The sequence below is a fragment of the Pelodiscus sinensis genome, chromosome 6, assembly GCF_052426305.1.
Source record: "Pelodiscus sinensis isolate ZL-2025 chromosome 6, ASM5242630v1, whole genome shotgun sequence".
Lineage (NCBI taxonomy): Eukaryota > Metazoa > Chordata > Testudines > Trionychidae > Pelodiscus > Pelodiscus sinensis.
In genome coordinates, this window is record NC_143057.1 from 30,408,524 (window position 1) to 30,429,805 (window position 21,282).

General features: G+C 40.3%; 1 protein-coding gene and 1 long non-coding RNA gene across 3 annotated transcripts in view; one reads left to right on the plus strand and one right to left on the minus strand.

Moving 5' to 3' along the window:
- The window catches only part of GLIS3 (GLIS family zinc finger 3), a 299,994-nt gene that overhangs the window by 146,126 nt on the left and 132,586 nt on the right, over nucleotides 1-21,282 (plus strand). The gene's annotated exons all lie outside the window — the stretch shown is intronic.
- Nucleotides 1,688-21,282, minus strand: part of LOC142829830 (uncharacterized) — a 44,427-nt gene continuing 24,832 nt past the window's right edge. Inside the window, exons 2-4 of the long non-coding RNA XR_012904647.2 lie at nucleotides 6,607-6,704; nucleotides 6,149-6,348; nucleotides 1,688-1,936 (exon numbers count right to left, since the gene is read on the minus strand). This is a non-coding gene — a long non-coding RNA (uncharacterized LOC142829830). The remainder of the gene's footprint in view (nucleotides 1,937-6,148; nucleotides 6,349-6,606; nucleotides 6,705-21,282) is intronic.

Sequence of the window (21,282 nt, forward strand, 5' to 3'; positions counted from 1 at the left end):
ACATTATTTTTGTGTTCTTAATCTTTAGAAAAGTGGTAAGATTATTTTTAAACTTATTTTTAACTTACACAAAACATATTTATAATATTTTCATGCACACACATTGAGTACATGCTGCATATATCCATTTTAGCCTCACATGCGGTCATAACATAACATTGAACATAACATACATAAATACAGCTTATACTGAATACTTGAGTTTAAATTAGTCAATCAGATCATATTCACCCTTGTACAGGAAATGTCCCCTGAATGCTCATTACATGATTCTCCATAAATATAACTTTGTTTTCTCTGCAGAAAACCACGTTCCTGCTTGATAAACAACTAAGTTATCATTTTTAAAGTTCCTCATTAAAACAATGGGGGGAAACCCTGCCAGATAAAAAAAAATCAGAACAAATATATTTTAATGAAAAAAAAGTAGTAGCACTCTTTTATATATGTTTTTTATGAATTCTTCATAGTGGTAATAAGTTCATGAAAAAATATTCTGTATGACACCCATTTGATGAATGATAAATATGTTTTCAATCCTGGCTAAAACTGGATAGGAAATGAATTAACTCACCATGATGATTATCCATTCAAATATTTCCTTGTAGAAATAGCTCTCTAGTCTTTGTGGTTAAAATATGGTTCATGGAACATTATGGAACTGTACATTGTGAATATGCCTGCTACAGTCTGATTCTGAAAAGATGCATAGTTTGACAGTGACAAGATTAAATGTAGAGAAGTTATTGATATGTTTGATAAAGAAGCCTCAAAACCACACATATTCCTGTCCAATGTTACTGCTTTATTAGGTGTAGAACAGAGGTATGGGAAATGATTTTGGGATGAGAGAATAGATTAGTAAACAGAGGTGCTGGAACTAGAAGATCTTGGCTTGAAGTGGTTTCCATCATAGACATGGTTTACCATTTGGTTTAATGGCTCTGCTCAGCACCCTCACAATACACATTGTTCCAACACCTCTGTTGGTTAGGGCTCTGCAGAGGCACCATCTGGTTGAGGCTGATGCAATGTGTGCTCACACAAATTCCTTCCAGACTAGAGGCAGACTTCATGATTCAAGTGGATCCTCCCCCACACTGGCCCTTTTATCTATGAGTATTTGTGTAGAAGACTGCTACCAAGCAACTGCAGACTCAGTTTATGCCATTCAGCTGTTACGTTGACTCAGTAGGGGCCCACACATGACATCACACTGATGAACAAATGTTTGACCTGTACCTAACTTACACTATCATTCTGAGGCAAAAAACAGACGGTAGTGTGAACCTGATACCCTCAGAAGGGGTCTCAATAGAAACATGGAATGGCTCTCTCATTACAATAAACTTAAAAAACAACAAATGGTCTGGTAGCACTTTATAGACTAACAAAACATGTAGATGGTATCATGAGCTTTTGTGGGCACAGCCCACTTCTTCAGATCACCGGAATTTTTACAGTAGTGAATTGTAATGACAATATTGTCTTACAATAAGTAATTTCCAGGTACTCTCACCTCATCAATGTTAGAGGTGAGCTGCGTACACTCTGATTTAATTAGCCCTGATGTGACATTCCCATTTCTGTTTCCCCAAACATCTGAAGAAGTTAGCTGTATCTCGTGAAAGCTTATGCCCTAATAAATGTTAGTCTTTAAGGTCCTACCAGACTCCTTGCTGTCCCTCTACAAAAGTATTAATTCACTGCCCTTTAAAAAGTGTTGACTCTGCTGACACAGTGGGTGGTTAGTTTCTCCATTTAGACCTGGGTTTCTCTCTCTCCTGTTTATTCTTGACCCATTCAAAAGTTTCCTCTGTGTTCCATTGTGCCCCACTTGTTTTCTCTTCCTTCGCCTTGCCAGTCTCGTGGCACTAACAAGACCACTGCTGAAGTATGATGCTCTTTCTGGGGTCCACACTTTCCAAAAAGGATGCTGAAAGAATTGAAGAAAGTTTGGCTAAGAGCTACAAGAGTGAGACATGTATTGGAAAATATACAGTGAGAAACATAAAGAGATTGTGTGCTATATTTTGAAAGCGGATAAGGCAGTTAGGTCCACAAATTGTATTGACTATCATAGAGAAAAAGTTGAGGTGATATTATTAAGTTGTTTAATTACCTACACAAGATATTACCCAACTGATATCAATTGAATGTCTAATCTGGTGGTCAAAGGCATTACAAGATCCAGTTCTGGAAAAAAACCTAAACAGAGAATAAAACATGATTTTTTAACAGTGAGGGTAGTTAACCATTGAAATAGTTTACCAAGGGATGTAGTAAAAACGACATCACTTAGACTCTTTAAACCAAAACTGAGATTTTTTTTTATAAAAGATAAGCTCTAGTTCAATTACAAATGATTGGTCTTTGTGTAGGGATGAATGGCTGAAAATATGTGGCCTATATAGGATCAAAAATCCCATATCTCTAGATCCAGGTAGAAGGACAAAGAACGGATGTCAGACATATCTTCACTCATCCTCCCTTGGAACCTTGCACATTGTATTTGTATGTAATAATTCTGTTCCACCAGGCTGAGAACAAGGATCCAAGATTCTATCCCAAAATGAATTTTAAAAGTTGGAATTTATTAAGTGAACAATGGTGGAACTTGTGTGATTACTTTTTAAAATTAATGTATCACTAGATAAACCTACTGACTTCCAAAGCTAAATTCATCTAGTTGTTTATCATACTGAGAATTATCTTTGCTTTTAAAAACAAAAAGGGTAATTTTTTTTTTTTTGTTGCAAAGTATTTTATAACATTTCTACTGGATACACGAAATGTTGTTGGGTAAAGAAAAAATATAGTAGTCATTAGCGATCATTGATACCACTTTCTTATTAATATCAAGACTTCCTTAACAGACACATATGCATATAGGCGACACAATAAAAAAATTAGTCCCATGTGTTACAGTTTCTGCACACCTAGTAAAATCTCCAACAATACAAATGCATATTCAAAATTACCCTCCTAATTTCTCCCTCCACTTAGCCCTTCCTGGAATGGACGTAAGTGCCTATGTTTTTTGCAATACAGTGAAAGCTTTGTTATCTGTCATGCTGTTAAATGGAAAACTTGGTTAACTGGCATTGTCCATAGCGACAATACCACCATGTCTTCAGACATACACATTTGATTTCTGCCAGTCCAGCTGGCTGTTGGGGGGCTTCTGACAGCCGGCACTGCCAGGTGATGTCATCAGCAGTTACCTCCTAGCCCCTTAGCCTGCCTTCAGCTGTTGAGAACCAGATCTGCTGGTAGGGAGGGGACAGAGCAATAAGCTTTGTTATCCAGCAAATTCAATTAACCAGCAACTCCCATTTCCTATGAGTGCCTAATAACAAAGCTTTCACTATATTTTGTCATGAGTTTGGTGCAGTAGTCATGAAACAACTGTTTGTATTTAGCATTTGATTAACATTATACTTCGCTAATTTGCCCCCCCCCCCCCACCCGGAGCGGCAAATGAACAGCACCAGGAATCTGGTTAAGTATAGGAAACTAGAATTAGGAAGCAAGTGTTAAAGTAGCACAGCATACAGGCAGTCCCCGGGTTACGTACAAGATAGGGACTATAGGTTTGTTCTTAAGTTGAATTTGTACGTAACTCGGAACTGGCTCCAGATTCAGCCGCTGCTGCTGAAACTGACCAGGGGCTGACTACAGGAAGCCTGAGGCAGAGTTGCTCTGCCCCCAGCTTCCTGGAATCAGCCACTGATCAGTTTCAACAGCGGCTGAATCTGGAGCCTGGGACAGAACAGCTGGGGCACTGCTGGGTAGGTCCCCCCAGGACCAACCCGGCAGCACCCCAGCTGCTCTATCCCAGGCGTCCCCACCAAAGCCTGGTCTGCTGGGAGGGGGCGCACTAGCTGTGCCTCCCTCCCCCCAGCAGACCAGGGAGACCCGGAGCAAAGCCGCGGAGGCGGCGGGGTCCCGCGCCTCCAAGGCTTTGCTCCGGGTGTCCCTGGTCCGCTCGGGGGGGGGGGGGCGGAACCCCAGCAGACCAGGGACACCCAGAGCAAAGCCGCAGAGGATCTCTGCGGCTTTGCTCCAGGTGTCCCTGGTCTGCTCAGGGTGTCCCTGGTCTGCTGGGAGGGATCCCCAGCAGACCAGGGACACCCCGAGCAAAGCCGCAGAGGAGGCGGGGTCCCGCGCTTCCAAGGCTTTTCTCCGGAGCAAAGCCTTGGAGGCACGGGACCCCGCCGCCTCTGCGGCTTTGCTCTGGGTGTCCCTGGTCTGCTCGGGGTGTCCCTGGTCTGCTGGGGACCCCTCCTAGCATACCTGGGACACCCCAAGCAGACCAGGGGCACCTGGAGCAAAGCCACAGATGTGGCAGGGTCCCGCGCCTCTGTGGCTTTGCTCCGGAGCAAAGCCTTGGAGGCGCGGGACCCCGCCGCCTCTGCGGCTTTGCTCAGGGTGTCCCTGGTCTGCTGGGGACCTCCCCAGCAGACCAGGGACACCCGGAGCAGCTTTTCTCGCCCCGGAGGACACGGTGGCGGGACCACTGCGTGTCTGGGTGGTCCCGCCGCCTGCGAGTTCCGGGGCGAGAAAAGCCCCGTTCGTAAGTGCGGATCCGACATAAGTCGGATCCGTGTAACTCGGGGACTGCCTGTATTTCTTTAATTTAGAAAAATTCAGTTTCTCATAGGGTGAAAACTTTTCTCATAGGGTGAAAAATTGACTAAATTTTCAAAATAGGGAACTCAAGCCTTGTAAAATATGCCTACGTATGTGACTCAGTTTGTGTATGAAATCACAGCTACCCACTCAAATTAGGTGAATGCATATATTGAGGCTAACTAACATTTATCTGGATACTCAAGTCAATCTGATCTGTATGCATAAGCTTAGTAACTTCATGTTCAAATTTAAACATGATATTGCACACTTTTGCATTGAGACCTCAGGCATCTTATGTTTAAAATTCATACCCAGATATATATATTTGCAATTTCAACATCCTTTCCTCCACTCCCAAACTGAGGCTCAAACATGGAAAATTAGAATGGGATTTTCAAAACCTCTCGCTATGGGTTTAACTCTGCCCTCTCTGAAGTAAATGAAAATCAGTTTACCAAGTCAGTGCTGAACATTTTTGAAAATATCACCAAGACAATATAATGGTCACTATTCAAAAGTCAGCATTTAATTTTTGCTACTATGAAGTATTATCTTTGAATATTGCTTATTTCTCTGTACTTTGAATAGAAAACAATAGACTATCTCAGATGACATGGTAAATTAATAAATATTGACTTTTTAATAGTGGAAAAATACTGTATATATGGTCAGCCTATGTATTTTATACATTTTATACAAGATGCTATTAATTATGTTGATTAAACCCAAATTCATCCTTTTTTTCAAATTGAACACTTGCCTTTAGCCCTATAACCATTCTCTTTTCTCCTCTGTAAAGTATTAGAACAAGACTACAAAGAATTAGTCCTCTATTTCATAATGTAATTTTCCTTAGAGTTAGAAACTAAATAGAAATGTTCAGTCTAAATTGTAATGATTAAAAATAGACTATATAAGTTCTAATTAGCATGTGAAAAGGCAGAGAACTGAAAGAAAATATTTAGCAGCAAATTTGACTGTACACAATTCTGTTGTTGTATCATTCCTTTGCATGAAATTCAATATGTTGCTCCTAACTGAAATACTTTTTCTTTTGCAACAAAATATTACATATTCATAAATGTTGCATTCTTGGAACAATTTAATCTATGTGCCAAAAGACCAGAGCTGCTGGCATCTTTAGTAACATTCCCCTCAATTTTTATCTTTCCTCTCATGTAAAATATTTATGTGTTGTTTGGTTTATTTTTTAAAAAATCAGACAATTGCTTGAAAAAAAATAATTTCAGCTGCTTCCATGGCAATCTACAAAATTTTAAAACAGTAAAATACAATGACACCCTCAATGTCACAACTGTAAGGGAAAATTTACCTGCTGACAACTCATCTTGCACATAATTACTGCTATTTGGATAAATGTAAGTGACCTTTTGAGCATATTTATCTTTTGGATGTTATAGATTATATTGTGAACCCAGTCCTGTTCCCATTGAAGTCAGTGGTTGGGTGATCAGCCCCCGTATAGTCAATAGATTTACAGCATACCACATACTATGAATAGTGCCTCTCCATTGTTAATAAGTGGTAAATCTTCATCTCGTGACAGCATCCCACTGCTTCTGATTTTTCATATCTGAGTTACCCTTGCGTCTTGTTTTCAGAATCTCTTTTGTTTCTTCTCCATTTAAGGTCCTAGACTACTTCAGCCAAGGAAACAAAGGGGAACACTCTCCTTTGTTCTGCTATGTGACTCTGTTAAAGGAAAAGAATGCAACAGATCTATAAATGTGGCAAAACATTTAAGCCTTTACAAGTTGCTACAGTTACAGCCTTTAGCAAGTTGTGCTGCTGATTGGCGGCAAGTGTGCATGACTTACCAAGAACTGTCTCAAAATACTCTTAGAGGGGAACAGTAGTTTATATGCAAACCTTTTTACTCAACCAGATATACTAGTAAACAGTTTTATTTTATTATTTATGCAGCTGTGTTAAAACCTTAAGTAGACTTACCACATGCTGTTAGAAGCAGTATAAATCATGGGAAAAAGTGCATTTTGGAATGTCATGTTCTTTTCTGTTCTCTGCATTAGCAAGTAAATACAATAGCACTGCAAGAAAACAAAGGAATTTAAATGTACCATTCTGTAAAGGCATAATGAGCTCACAGAAGCCAATCCAGGATTTTTTTTTTTTTTTGAATAAGCAATTGCATTGCAGGTGGAATAAAATTCAAGCTCTTGTGCGAATGCCACACTCTGAGTTAGAGCAGCAAACTTAGTTGTAAGATTTAAAAATGTTTCTACACCGTTTGCTTTTGTGGATACATTATGAAAAACAGTTTTCATTTGCAGTATTTCAGCCCTGTCCAGAAGCAGAAGAGAATCTATTTCTATATGATTTTAAGTTGTTTTGAAAATTCAGTATGTCCAAATCTGTGTATGTTTGAACCAGACCTGAATACAGAACATTTTGACATTTCCCCTTTACTGGAAAAGAGGTTGGTATAGGAAAACCCCATTTGTTGCATGAACTCAGGATCTCCGTCCAATGTTTTTTTCGTAAATATGCTAAGAAATAATAAAACCAGGGGTGCCAAGTATGTAAAAAATAAAACCAGTGATGCTGGGATTCTCTTTAACTTTCTCTCAATATTTATTGTTTGAAATGCTGAAGTCATGACGCACACGCTCACTTTTCTATTATACCAAATGGTGCAATGGAGTATATTGCATCTTTGTGGAACATAATGTTAAGGTTGCACATATCAGATGGGTGGAATCTAACACAACCCACTTACTGACCAAACCAAGTGCTAGAATGGAGGTCAAGTAGATCCCAGAATTTTATATTTATGACTAATTATTGCACTACTAATTATTAGTAATATCTGGGTTTTGACTGAATGGATGACTGTACTACATGAGTTTCAGATCAAAAACAGGAATAATGGCACCAGGGTGAGTGTTAGTTGCTTGACAATATGCTTTGCATATCTAGAGGTGATATCTGCAGTACATGTATTTTAAAATGCCAAAGTACTTTTTTTTTCTGGTACAGTTCTAGAAATTGATGGCTATAATAATACTTTCTTGTGAATCTCATTCACCTAAAACATCACTTCTTGGTTTTGAAAAGAAGCACACTTTTGGCAAACTTGCAGTGAAAATAAATATATTATAATTTGGGAAAGTATGCATCTGGCAGAGATGAAGGCTAGTAGCTCTAATAAGTAAGGTTTATACACATATTAAACAAAATTAGATCTTTTTATTTATCATGATAATCTGGCTTTTGCAGCAGCATTTGACATTTTGAAAGGCACAATATCAACAAGGGTATAAAAGGCAAAAGAAATGGATTTGATGACAACCATATAAGGCATATGAGAAAGTGTCTCATAGCAGAGATTTTTTTAAGTGGCCTTATTTCATCTGTTTGGGAGCTGTGTTGCTTCCTTTTTTAACCAGCCATTGCAAGTATGAAATAGATGACAAATACATACAAAGAGCATCTACCAATAAGGAGTCTGTTGGTCCTTATTTTGCGAACTAGTTAGTTATGACTAAAAGGAGAGGAAAGAATTTCAAGGATTAAGTTTCTCATTTGCTGAACTCCAAAAGAAACCCTGTCAGGTCCACAGCCAGAAGGCTGGAACTAAGAAGGGGGCCCCAGAATGAAAAGTGCAATAGAGGAAAACTTTGGAGAAATTCTGAGCAAGGAATGAGGATTCCTGAATATTAGGACAGTCTCACAATGACATTCCCACCATAGCTTACCACAGAATATCGAGTTGTTTGGTTCTATCACATCTTGAAGTCATTTTAACAATAACCCTTTGGAAGGATGTATGTCATTTTTTATTATAGGTTGTAAGAAATTTCTCTTCTACTTGTACATTGTGTATTGGAACCCAAGGCCTGAGGTTCTGAAAATGTGCAGTTCCCCTGAAACTTCCCCCAAGCACAATTTCCTTACAGTGCTGCAGCAGTAGGGCAGAATACAGATGGTGACTGACAGCACTTTCACTCTGCTTAGACCAGTGCTCTTACTTGGCCACAGTGGACACTGTGGGAGCTTTCCCCGCAAGTCAGGAGGAGGGGGGATTTTCCCACTTTTGCATGTTCAAAAAACTTGGTGGGTGTGAATGTAAAATTATTATTCTTTGAGGAGTGTCCCTGTGGGTGCTTCACCTTAGGTGTGTAGGCACGCAGCAGTGTCCACACACCTCGTCAGAGATTTTTGGTAGTAGTGCCCTCTGATAGGCTGCGTACACGAAGCAGACAGTATGTGTGGTGCCGCTATTACGCATGCACAGGCAACCTTCTCTGCCGCAGCCAGTGTCAGTTGGAACCACAGTTGATCTCCAACTTTTCTTCAAAAGACTTAGTTTTCTTGTTAGTATAGTTGGCATAGCATCTGTTTGCTCATAGTTCTAATAGTTAAAACAGTGTTGTTAATTTTTTTCCTTGTTGTGGCCATTTTTTGCCTTGACCATCTTTCCATCTTGAGATGCCAGGTTTCCGAGGCTTTAAATGTTGCCTGTCTTGCAGGGTCTCCATTCCAGTTTCTGACAGGCACTCATAGTATGTTCAGTGCCTGGGGCAAGCTTATGCTACAGCCCAGTGCCAGCACTGCAATTAGTTAACGACCCAGACGGGAAAAGCCAGGGAGCCACAACTGAAGCTCATTTCCCTGGAAAACACAGTGAGACCAGCCTCAGACCTGGAGCACTCCACCCCACCTCAGCAGCCCTCCCCAGTGGCTATGTCTAAGAAGGCAGCTCCCTCAAGCTCCGGCATCAGGGACTCTTCCTCTGACTAGTCTAGGAAGAGATCCTATTCAGCCAGTAAGGGTGACTCCTCCTCAAAGAAATGGGGACAAACACCCAAAATACCCCCTGCACTGACCCCCTCTAGTGCACCGAACAGAGAGGTACCAGGACCGTCTAGTACCAAGGACTTCACAAAGGTGGCTGCAAGGGCACCAGAGAAGCCTAAGTCAGTCTACACCACGTGCACCACCCACCTCCACGTCAGTACTGTTAAAGGCAAAATCAAAGACCGCTTCTTCGGATGCATCGTTGACAACGAAAAAACCATGCCACCCTGGTGCTGAGAAAACACAAACTACTGGCACCAACGACCACACAGCTGGCACCATCCACACTGCAGGTAGCTGCGGTACCACCTTCTATGCCGTCGACACCCGCACTGCACCCGTTAGTAGTGGCAGAAGAGCTCAGCGTGACATCCGTGCTGGCGACCCCATTATTTGGCACCGTCAGTATGCCCACATCTAGCAGGTTTACCTTGTGCACTCCTGTGGGCTTGGCACCACCACTGTCAAGGGAAGAAGACGATGAGCCTCTCATTGGTGCTTCTACACCAAGGCACTGCTTGCCTAAACAACCTCAACAGCAACAGTAGTAGCAAGTGCAGCAAGTTCTACCCCAACGGCAACCACCCTAGTGGCTGCCCCCTCCAGGGCCAGTACCAGTCAACTGCCCATACTGGGATCCTTGGGGCCCTTATAGATACTGTATCCTCTTTTCTTCTACCCTCCCTTCCCACCCACCTTTCCTATCCCTCTTCAGGGACCCATCTTACCAGAGCATTGTCCTCTAGGAGATTGACTACCTCCTCCATCTCAGGGCCGTGCAACCCATCCCACATTGTAACTAGGGAAAAGGGTTTTTCTCCCACTGCTTCCCCACATCAAAGAAGTCGGCAAGGTGGAGACCGATTCTCAGTATCAGGGAGCTCAACAGATACATATGACCATAACGGTTCAGGATGGTACCCCATTCACTATAATCCCCTCCTTAAACAAAGAGGATTGGTTGTTGACTCTTGACCTCCAGGATGTGTATTTCCACGTATACATTCCCCCAGCACATTGCAAGTACCTCAGATTCACAGTGGGTGGTGCACACTTCCAATACACAGTGCTGCCATTCAGACTCTCCACAGCCTCAAGGGTCTTCTCAAAGGTGCTGGCAGTCATCGCAGTGCATCTACACAGACAAGCGGTTTCCATATTCCCTTACCTCGACGACTGCCTGATAAGAACAAGCGCAAGTCAAGAGGCACAAAATGCAGTCTCTGTGACCAGGACACTATTTCAGACCCATGGTTTAGAGAGAAATCTCGCCAAATGCAATTTCACCTGTCCCTTCACTTTCCACTTAGCTGATCCCTTCCTATCAAAACCCACCCTTCCACCAACAGTGTGGAACTAATATGCCAATTGCTATCATCACATCATTCACCTTGCTGGTGTATTACACCTTTTCCTCCAACTCTCTGTCTTCTCTATTTAGAATGTAAGCTCATTGGGACAGGGACTGTCTACTACTGTATTTGTACAGTGTCTAGTGCAATGGAGACTCATTCTTGGTTGGTTGTTAGGCTCAACCATAATAAACCAGATTGATTAAATTCTGCAGAGCAATGCACAACTTGTCTGCAGGCTGAACAGGAGAGCTGGGGAGAAACCACACATAAAACCCATAAAGCTCATTGAAATTCAGAGAGTGACCATTCTGGTATTTAATTAGCTGATTTGGTGGAAGCTGAAAATGGGAAAGTGAGAATAAAAACCTGAAAGCAATCAAGCAAGAAAAAGAATAACAGAACCAAACTATGTGTGTGATTCAGACAGCTGATACAGCCTCTAGTGTTTTCCATTAGAGCACATTTTTAAACCCTTGAGTACAGTATTTTACTTAAGCATGATGCTCATTTTTGAACTGATAAATCCACTGACCCTTTACTCTACTCCTTCTTTTCTGGTATCATGTGCAAATATGTTATCAGTCTGAGTCTTAAGAATTAATAACAAAATACCTTATCTCTTTATACAAACATTTTTTCCAGTGGGATGACAGAGTGACATCATCATGTCACTCTGCATTCACAGGAGCCAAGCCCCACCCAATCCCAGACTGGCCCTCCCAGGAAGAACTATGCAGCAGAACTATTCCCCTCTGAAGTATGGATGGTGAGTGACTGAGCTGAGTGCCTGTCTTAAGAGGCAGTCAGGGGCAGCCCGTGCGTATAGGCCGACTCAGCTGTTGCCAAGGGCGCTGCATTAAATGGGGCACCCGATGATGACATCACGCCGATTGCGCATTCCGCCTCGGACGCGGGGGCATGATTGCGTCTTCCTCCTGGGCGCCAGCTGCCATCAGCCTGCCTCGGGCTGCCCCTGGAGGCACTGCACTATTTCTAAGATATTCTGGCAGCCAGCTTGTTCTCTCACACACCCTAACACTCTTATGCATCCCCTCCTCCCCCCCAGTTACCTCATGTCTGCAGGGTGGGGGAAGAGGGCGACAACAGAGGTCACACATTCTCACAGTCTGTCACGCATCTAGTCTGTGTCTCACACACTGTTTCTGTGCCACACACATACACACCCAGTCACTGTTACCCACACTGTGCCACACACACACAATTTGTATTACAAAGTCTCTGTCTCACATATACAGTTTCTCTTTCTCAATCACTCTCTCTTTAGCCTCTAACCCTGCCCTTTCCAACCAAGGCGTGTCCCTTGGGGGGCCTGGAGCTGGCCCCTGATGGCTTACCAAAATTCATGGAAATAAAATTTTTAATTGTAAATTTTATTTACAATTTACACTGTAAAAATTATTGCCCACTTCTGACCTAGCCTAAGTTGCATATTCTTGCTCCATCCCATAAATTGTTATTTTGGAGTGACATTGGTGTACTTCTCTTTCTGCATACAGTCACTTGAAAACAGTGTCTGGTCATCTCCAAGCAGATAGATGTGAGTACTTTATCCCACAGCCCCTTAAATCCACCTGACTACCACTGAAGGAAATGAGAGTTTTGAATGCCCGGTAACTGAAAGACCATAGAAAAGGAGTTAAAGCTTGTTATTACAATCCTTTATTCCCATCAGCAGTCCCACAGAAGTTAGTCATATTTACTTAAACATGGTTAATTTCAATTGGGAGTGTTTTGAACCTTTCAATGTGTAATAGCTTTAGTGAATGTTTCATAAAATTCTGAAACGTTTAATTGTATTAGAGAAGTATTGACAAAACCTAACATCTCACTATGCTTTGAATTAAGTTATTCAGAAGTTGATTAAAACATTTTTAGTTACAATAATGAATTAAAATCAGATTCATAGAATACTAGAACTGGAAGGGACCTTGAGAGATCAAGTACAGTCCACTGCCCTCATGGCAGGATCAAGCACCATCTAGAGCATCCCTGATAGATGTCTCTCCAACCTGCTCTTAAATATCCCCAGTAATGCAGATTCCACAACCTCCCTAAGCAATTTATTCCAGTGTTTAACCACCATGACAGTTAGGAAGTTTTCCTAATGTCCAACCTAAACCTTCCTTGCTGAAATTTAAGTCCCTTGCTTCTTGTCTAATCATCAGAAGCCAAGGAGAGCAATTTTTCTCCCTCCCTCTTGTAATACCCTTCTAGAATACTTGAAACTGTTGTCATGTCCTCTCTCAATCTTCTCTTTTTTTACCTAAACAAACCCAGTTCTTTCAGTCTTCCCCATAGGTCACATTTTCTAAACCTTCACTCATTTTTGTTGCTCTTCTTTGGACCTTCTCCAATATGTAATCTAAATGTGTGTATGTATACACTAAGAAAAAAGGGGAAAAAATTGTAAAAAACCTATTGTGTCTTTTAAAAAATCAGTTTATCTGGGATTATAAACAATAGTCACATTGTTATGCATACTGCATGATGTGGAGAAGGCAGGGCTAACCCAAGTTTATTTGGGTGCCTTTCTGAGCACTTCCCTACTTTCACATTTTTAGATTTCTTTTAACCTCTGAATTTCCCACAACAGGATTATAACCTCTAAATTTTTAGCTCTGAATTTGCTAGGTTTGTAATACTTTCTTTAGGTATAATCATAAATCCTTCCAGTGTTTTTTTTTTTTTTTTTACCTGTAAGTTATTTATATGTAAACATTCAATTTTAACTCCAGTTAATGTAGTTCTTATCTGGGAATTTATGTATTTATATATGGAAACAGACATACATTTTGTGTGTGTAGTCTATATGTTTGGTATGCCAGTTGCTGCCAAACTGTATTGGCTGCCAAAAATAATGCAATGAATCCTCTAGTATCTCTGAGAATAATTTATTAATCACTCAACAGTAGCAATTGCCAACAAATTCACTAAAGTACATTAAATATGTTTAGAATTTTAATTAAGCCACTAGATAATTGTTGATTCATTACAAACTGATTGCAAGGCTGCCAGACAGAAGAGAAAAAATATCAGAGAAGTTTTAGGTAATGTTTATGGCATAATCCGTTGAATTCTGATGCTCCTCCCCTACGTTAGTCTGGGCAATGAACTCAATTTACAACCTCTGTAATTATTTTAATTCATACATCTTCTGCAACTCCCAGTTGGTCTGTGGTATATACTTTGAAAAGTCCAGGTGTAGATATCATGATGTCTCCCTCACTTGGGGGCCGGGGCAGAGTCTGAAACTGGGGCCCCCTCATCCTTCCAAAACTTCACCACTGAGAGAGGCCCCTGGAAATGGGGGGGGGGTGTTGGACACTGACCTCACCCAAAACTCACCCATAGAGGCATCCCTTGTGGGGCTGGACCTGGCTCCCTGCTCCTATTGCTCTTATATTGCAATCTGGTGCATAGGGTTGCAGCATCACTCAGCTTTGGGCCAGCCACTCCTCTGTCATGCTAGGGACAGCCAGGCCAAAGTTCATTGAGGGACACAGTGCCACTTGAGTTTGGCCAATTGCTTCTGCTTCACCGCAATGTCTTTGTATGTTGTCCTTATTTCAGCTTTAAAATCTTGATAGGAGCGGTATGCTTTCTGATCAAAATTGGACTATTGGCTGGTCTGGTCATAGGATTAAGCATGTCTTATTCATTGAAGGTACCTTACATTTTGCTTCTACATGTAGAATCCTTTCTGAGTGATTATCCTTCCCAAAAGTGCACGGATAGTTTTCTTAACTGGAAACTACAATCTAAAGCCTACATAAAATTCTGCTGGAAACCATTAGAATTTTAACGGCTACTTCAAATAAGGATTCCTGGATGGGAAAATAAATTCTAAAAATATCACCCACAACCAGTGTTGGTTACTGTGCCTTTTGTTTGGTTGGTTTCTTTTAAGTTTTGGGAGGGATTTATTGTGGGGAAAAGGGGAGGCAAGAGTGCTAGAATAGTTTTCATAGTGGGGGAGCTGTCAACCATTTAACTGAATTGTAAACCCTATATTTAATGGAAACCTCTTCATGCTGGGGGTGCAGCAGCAATGCCAGCACATTTAGCCCTAGCACCTATAGGGAGAGGGCTGGTGGATTATCTGTTGACAGACATCAGTGGAGCTATGCTGAGTTATATCAGAGGGGAATCACTCCCATTGTCTCTAATGATGGCTTGCATGAGAAAATAGGAGACGTGACTTTTTTTTGGCAGGTGGAACACATGATGATACGTAGGAAAGTTAGGCTTATGACATACTGCCTTTTCTTACATCTAAGCAATTTCCTCTCTTATGTTTCCTCACACTTGGCATTCTGGAACAGATAGCAGAAAACTCTGCCTGTGCTGTCCATGCCCACCCCGGAAGTTGCAAAGGATGCCAAAGTGGTTTTCATTATATACTACTTAGATCATTTTTATATAGAGATGCCTCTTGAGGGATGTTCTCAGATCAGATATGAACCAACACTGAGGTACGCTTTTCCAGAACTCAAAACTCATGGACTGTGATGTCAATATCTGCCGATACCAAAAGCAGCTCCATCCTGGATAGAGAGCCTAGACTAACTCTTAAAACAGTTTTCTATTAGCTGAAACGCATCAATCACAATCTGCCTTTGAACAATAGTTCATCATCCCATAATACTAGTGAGAGTTCCATCTCAAACATATGCTATATTGCATTTAACCACTTCTCAGAATAAGATAGTGAAGATTTGTGACCCAGAAATATGGTCTTTCTATATACGTTTTAAAGTTCTTTTTACATGAAATAAAGAGGGATAAAATATTTGCAAAATATCTGATCTCTTCTTGGGAGGTTAACTCTGCATATTGTATGCTTTCTTCTCTTACTATCTTTTGACCTAGAAAAGCCCTGAAAACACACAGTCTACCCTGCAATTGGATAGATTGCAGTAATTTTACCCAGAGTAAGAAGATGAAATTGTTTCAATAAAATGCATACATTTACTACTATGTTCTTATTTTTTTTCTGCTCCAGTCATACTGAGAAGTTGTGAATAGGGAGTTGCAAATTCTTATTCAACTGCAATCTACACTGTTTTATCACTTTATATTTGGGAAAAAAACATTGAGATTGTTCTTTTAAACTTGTAACTGTTTCATTCTAAATTCCCTGTGAACTTTCCTACCTTTCTATTACCAGAAAATTGCTTTTCAGAAAGGTGTGAATAGTGCTGATTGACTTTTAGGGAGCAGCATAAGCCAGTGCAATTGGTCCATACTAACAGAAATATCATTTTTCACTAAGTGCATCAACCACATTAATGATAGGTAGTAAACAGGAATTTTAAGCAAAGCATTCTTTTGAAATCCACTTAGTGACATATGCAGTCCTTGTTAATGGTAAAAGGAGAGTATGAAGTAGCCCTGCAGTTTCTGTTGAGTATAAAGGCAACATTTTTTATTATTATGTATGCATCATGGGAAGGCTTGAATCTCAGATAGTAAGATTAGTAAAAGAGAGCAAGTATTATTTAGACTACTGATATCTCCAGTAAGTGGTGTTCAGAAATCATCAGTTTATTTAGACCTTTTGGTTTCCTTTATAATCTGGTTCCTAAAAAATATTTAATATTATGAAAAGAAAGACTGAAACTAATAACCCTTTGATCTTGTAAGGTCTTGAAGAACTTACATTTTATTTGTAACTTTTTAAAAAAAGCAAAAATGAGTGAGAATTGGAACTATCTGTGCACTTATTTTTTATATATCTTCAAAATAAATGCAAGTTTCTTAAATTGAAACAATCGGGATTTTAACATGTATTTTCCATTTTTTCAAGCATAAAAAATTGTTATTGTTAATCGTTGCACTTATTGTGCTGTTGCAGTAGAATGCACCTTTCTATTACTATTTGTATCACAAACCTTTGAGAACCCATCTTGGAAACTTTAACTGGGCAAAGGGCTATTACGTGGATCCAAACTTCCCCAGAGTTCAAGGGTGTTTGCTTTCCATCTTCCATTTTTCCTTATTGTTCTCTCATTCCTCATTCTTTGTTACCAGAACACTTGCATTAAAACACAATTTTCATTTCTTAACTGTTCCTCTATGTTTCTTGGTTTTCATACAATTGTTCAAGTACTGCAGAGAAAATTGTAGAAGGGGTCAAGTTCTGCACGATTATAACCATTCCACCCCAGTGCATTCAGTGAGATTGCATTGGAGCAACAGACTATGCCTACTGGGAAGCAACATTTTCTCAAATCAGAACATTTTCAAAGTGTTCCCTGAATGTAATTTCTTCTTTCTGGAAAAGCAACGATGTAGTTGGGAATATGACTGTAGTTATTAATATATCCATCAATTCTTTCTTATGAAACAGGTTGTCTATCACTTCAGCTCCTAAGGGAGAAAATCATAGCTCCTAAGGGGAAATCCTGAATTTACTTGCCAGGGACTTCAGTGGAGCCAGAATTTTACTATAAGGCCAGGTCTATGCTATACCCAGAAAGTCAGCTTAAGATACACAACTCCAGCTGTGCAAATAATGTAGCTGGAGTCAATGTGCACTAAGCCAAGCTTGGTGCTGTCTCCACAGCAGGAGGTTGATGGGAGCAAATACTCCTGTTGATTTTCCTTATTCCTCACAAATTGAAGAGTACCAGTGTAGGCTGGAGGTGCCCTCAGTGTTTGATTTAGTGGGTCCTTACTAGACCTGCCAAATCAAACTCCAGAAGATTAATCTCTGGCACGGTAAAGTAGAGACGTGGCCTAATTCTTTCTTCCATTCCCAAGATCTGCAGCATACATATTTTTGGTAATAAACTACTGTTCCCTGAAGTTATGCTTTAATTGGTGGTAATAATATATCCATTTCTCCAACAACTTTTTGTCAGCACAGTGGTGCCACTCAAAATAGTATTCTGTCTAATTTGGGTGGGATTTATTTATTTTGCAAGTACAGTACATACTTTATCTGCTTGTCAAAAGCTGTATGCACTTGGCATGCTAACAAGGAGCCTTCAGAGGTGACTCAATTCACTTTAGCCCTCAGAACTTAATAGCGAGGAAGGTAGCAAAGCATTTCAAAAATCTAGAGTGTAATAGATTTAATTGCTGAAGCAGAATAATCTGTTAAACACGAGACAATCCTTTGGAAAGTACTTTTATTACAGGCTTAAATGTAAATATACCAAATAAAGCATTTAAAGAATGCCAATCAGATAACTACAGGCCTATCATGCTACTGTGTGCACCACTGATTAATGTTTATTATGTTTAGACTTTGGCTTTGCAATCTGGCACTTATGATCTCAACAAAACACACACTTCATTTGTGGATATATCTTAATTACAGCATGAATTTAAAAAAAAATTATTTTCCATGAGTGTTCTTAAAATAAAATCATCGTTGCTTATTTAGAAAACAGGCTCTTCTAGAATGACATTTACACATACAGGCAGTCCCCGGGTTACATGGATCCAACTTACATCAGATCCCTACTTACAAACGGGGTGAGACCCCACACTAGCTGCTTTTCCCCCTAGCAGACCAGGGAGACGCAAAGCTAGCACCCCACCCAGCAGACCAGGGAGACACGGTGCGGCTTTTCTCAGCAGACACCTCAGCTTGAGAATAAAGGACTGAGGGAAGTGAGGTGTGAGAGAATAAAACTGAGCTCTGGAGAAATGTTTGGCTAGAGTTTCCCCTACAATATGTACCAGTTCCGACTTACATACAAATTCAACTTAAGAACAAACCTACAGAGCCTATCTTGTATGTAACCCGGGGACTGCCTGTACACAGGAATATAACTGAAGCTTGCTTCACTGCAGAAAGCTCCATACACTCCTTAACGGGCTCTGGGTGGCACAGGGCACTGGTAGATTTGTGAAAGAAAAGTTTAACAAGCTGATTAAAATAATGAATATCAAGTCTCAGCTGCTTGATGAGTTAAAGGACATAGTGGCTAGAAAGCTATCAGACTGGAATGTAGCATGATATACTCGAGGTTCTGTGGCACTTTGTCCACTGAGGAAAGAAAACATTGGAAATACCCAACATGGTAATGTGCCTTATACACACATGACTCACATTCTAGAATGTGCATTGCCTCAGGCTGTGGCTGATTAAAAAAATTAGCTGACATCCCAAGTATCTGGTTTCTTGGAATGTCAGTGTGGTTACACTGTGCTCTCTATTGCCTCTCCTACTAGGAATGTTAACTTGGTACAGGGCTACTCAACTTTGGAAGCTCCAGGGGCCACAATGATACACACAGCACACACTGAGGGCTGCAACTTAAATGTGGTCGCATGTATATGCAAATAGATGGAAATAGCTTCTTTCACACTGATGGGCATGAACACAAAGATTAAGGCAAGACTACACAACATGCAGGCCCCATTTAAGTCAGTTCTGCTGATATTAATAAAATGCAATACTCCCCCAATTTCCACCCATATGGCAGCACTTTTAATGAGCAATGACAATTCAGGAATTGAACTACTAAAACTCATATCAACAGAAGATCATTATATTGATTAGCCCTTATGGAGTGTGTTCCCAGTGGAGGCCATGTTCAAAGTATCCCACCCACGGGCCGCATGTTGAGTCCCGCATAAACCCAAACTACACTGTGGGCTGCAGACAAACAGGCTGCAGGTCACACATGGCCCATAGGCTACGTGTCGAGTAGCCCTGCTGCATTACATTCAGCCTTCAGCTGGTCATTTTTTGTCTTTAAATGGCATCCCCTCTTAAAAACATTTAATTTGGCCAATTAATATCTTGCAGTTTTTTTTGTGCAAAATCTTGTTATCTGTCTCAATTCCCAGACGAATAAAATAAATGCCAAAGCTAGGGCATATTTGATTTGGACTCAAAAGTACTTTAGTTTGTTTGCATCTATTCCTCCCCCTACCCTACACACACCCCTTTTTTCCTTATTGATATTAATGAGACATTCATTTAGTTTTGCTGATTCTCAGCATTATGAAATCTCTAAACTGATACAGAACTGATGCCAAAGCCATAGTTATGTTTGTGCTTATATGGGAAACTACAATTATAATGATTTTCATATTACCTTAACAGTTAGCTCTTTGCACTTAAAATAGATGAAAACTAAAATTAAATTTGGCTTCCTGGCTGCTAATGAAAGACTAATGGCTAAAAGCAACACAGATAATGGATGTAGAAAACTTCTCTGCAATGTAACCATAGTAAATCTTGATCACATTAATCATTTCTCCACACTATTAAAAATATATATCCTAAAATTAGAGTTGGAAAAGTGTAAATGCATAAAAGTACTATAAAATACCTGCACACTTGGAACTGACTACACAATGGTTAAACTGCAAACAGCTTTCTAGAAATATCACTTCCAGATTATTGATGTACAGCTAAGAATAATGTCATGGAGGGCATGTCTGCACAGCAGGGCTAAACTCGAAATAAGCTATGCAACTTGAGCTACGTCAATTGCATAGCTTCAGTCAAAAGAACTTATTTTGACTTTGGATGCTTCTACACAGCACTTATTTCAAAATAGAGCACTCTTCCCCCAACTTCCCTTACTCCTCATACAATGAGGTTTACGGACGTCGGAGTAAGACCAATTTATTTCGAAATAACAGGTTTGCTGTGTAGACATGCCCTCGGTGTTCCAATATTCGATTTGTCTTGAAACAACTAGAATTGGAAAGGAGCAATGCCCATGTTCTTTTTAGATGGTAAGTTCTTTAGGATAAAAACTTTCTGTATCTGTGTCTTGCTGGGAGTGTAGCACGTAAGGGCTTTGTATTGTAAATAATAAAATATGTCTGCCCCAGTGAAAGTAAATGATTTTTGTTTTTGGTGCTATTTAATGATATGATAGTCCAACAAAGGTATTGGTGTATTACATAGAGGGAGGCATCTTGTATCATAAGAGGTGCAGTGAATACAGCACTGGACTGGGGTCCCAATGACCTGATGTGAAATCTTAGCCACACTGAAAGGTCTTTTCAGTTGTGTGTAAATGGGCCTTTAAAACTCCCAGTGCATATATCACCTGTTTGAATTTTATTCTGTTGCACATGACAAATGTAATCAAGTCACTTGCTACTTTGTAATCACTCATGTTTTAGTTCTGAGATAATTCCTCTTTATCTATTAAAATGAGACCTAATATAGTATTCTCCCATGTTGGATCTAATAATCCTTCAGTGGGCAAACTGTCAACTACAAGTTTTAAAATTCCAAGGATGTTTTAGTACTAGCCAAATGGGCTCTCTGGCATGTGTCCCTCAGACTGAAGCTCCCCATCATCCTTTTTCTATACCTTATGAATAAGAGTGAAAGGAGCACCATCAGGTTCTCTAGAGTGACTAGTTACTCTGTCACAGACACTACTTACTACCCCTTTGGTTAGAACTTTAACCGATGTGCATTAAAAATAATTGCTTCAGGTTTCTCTCG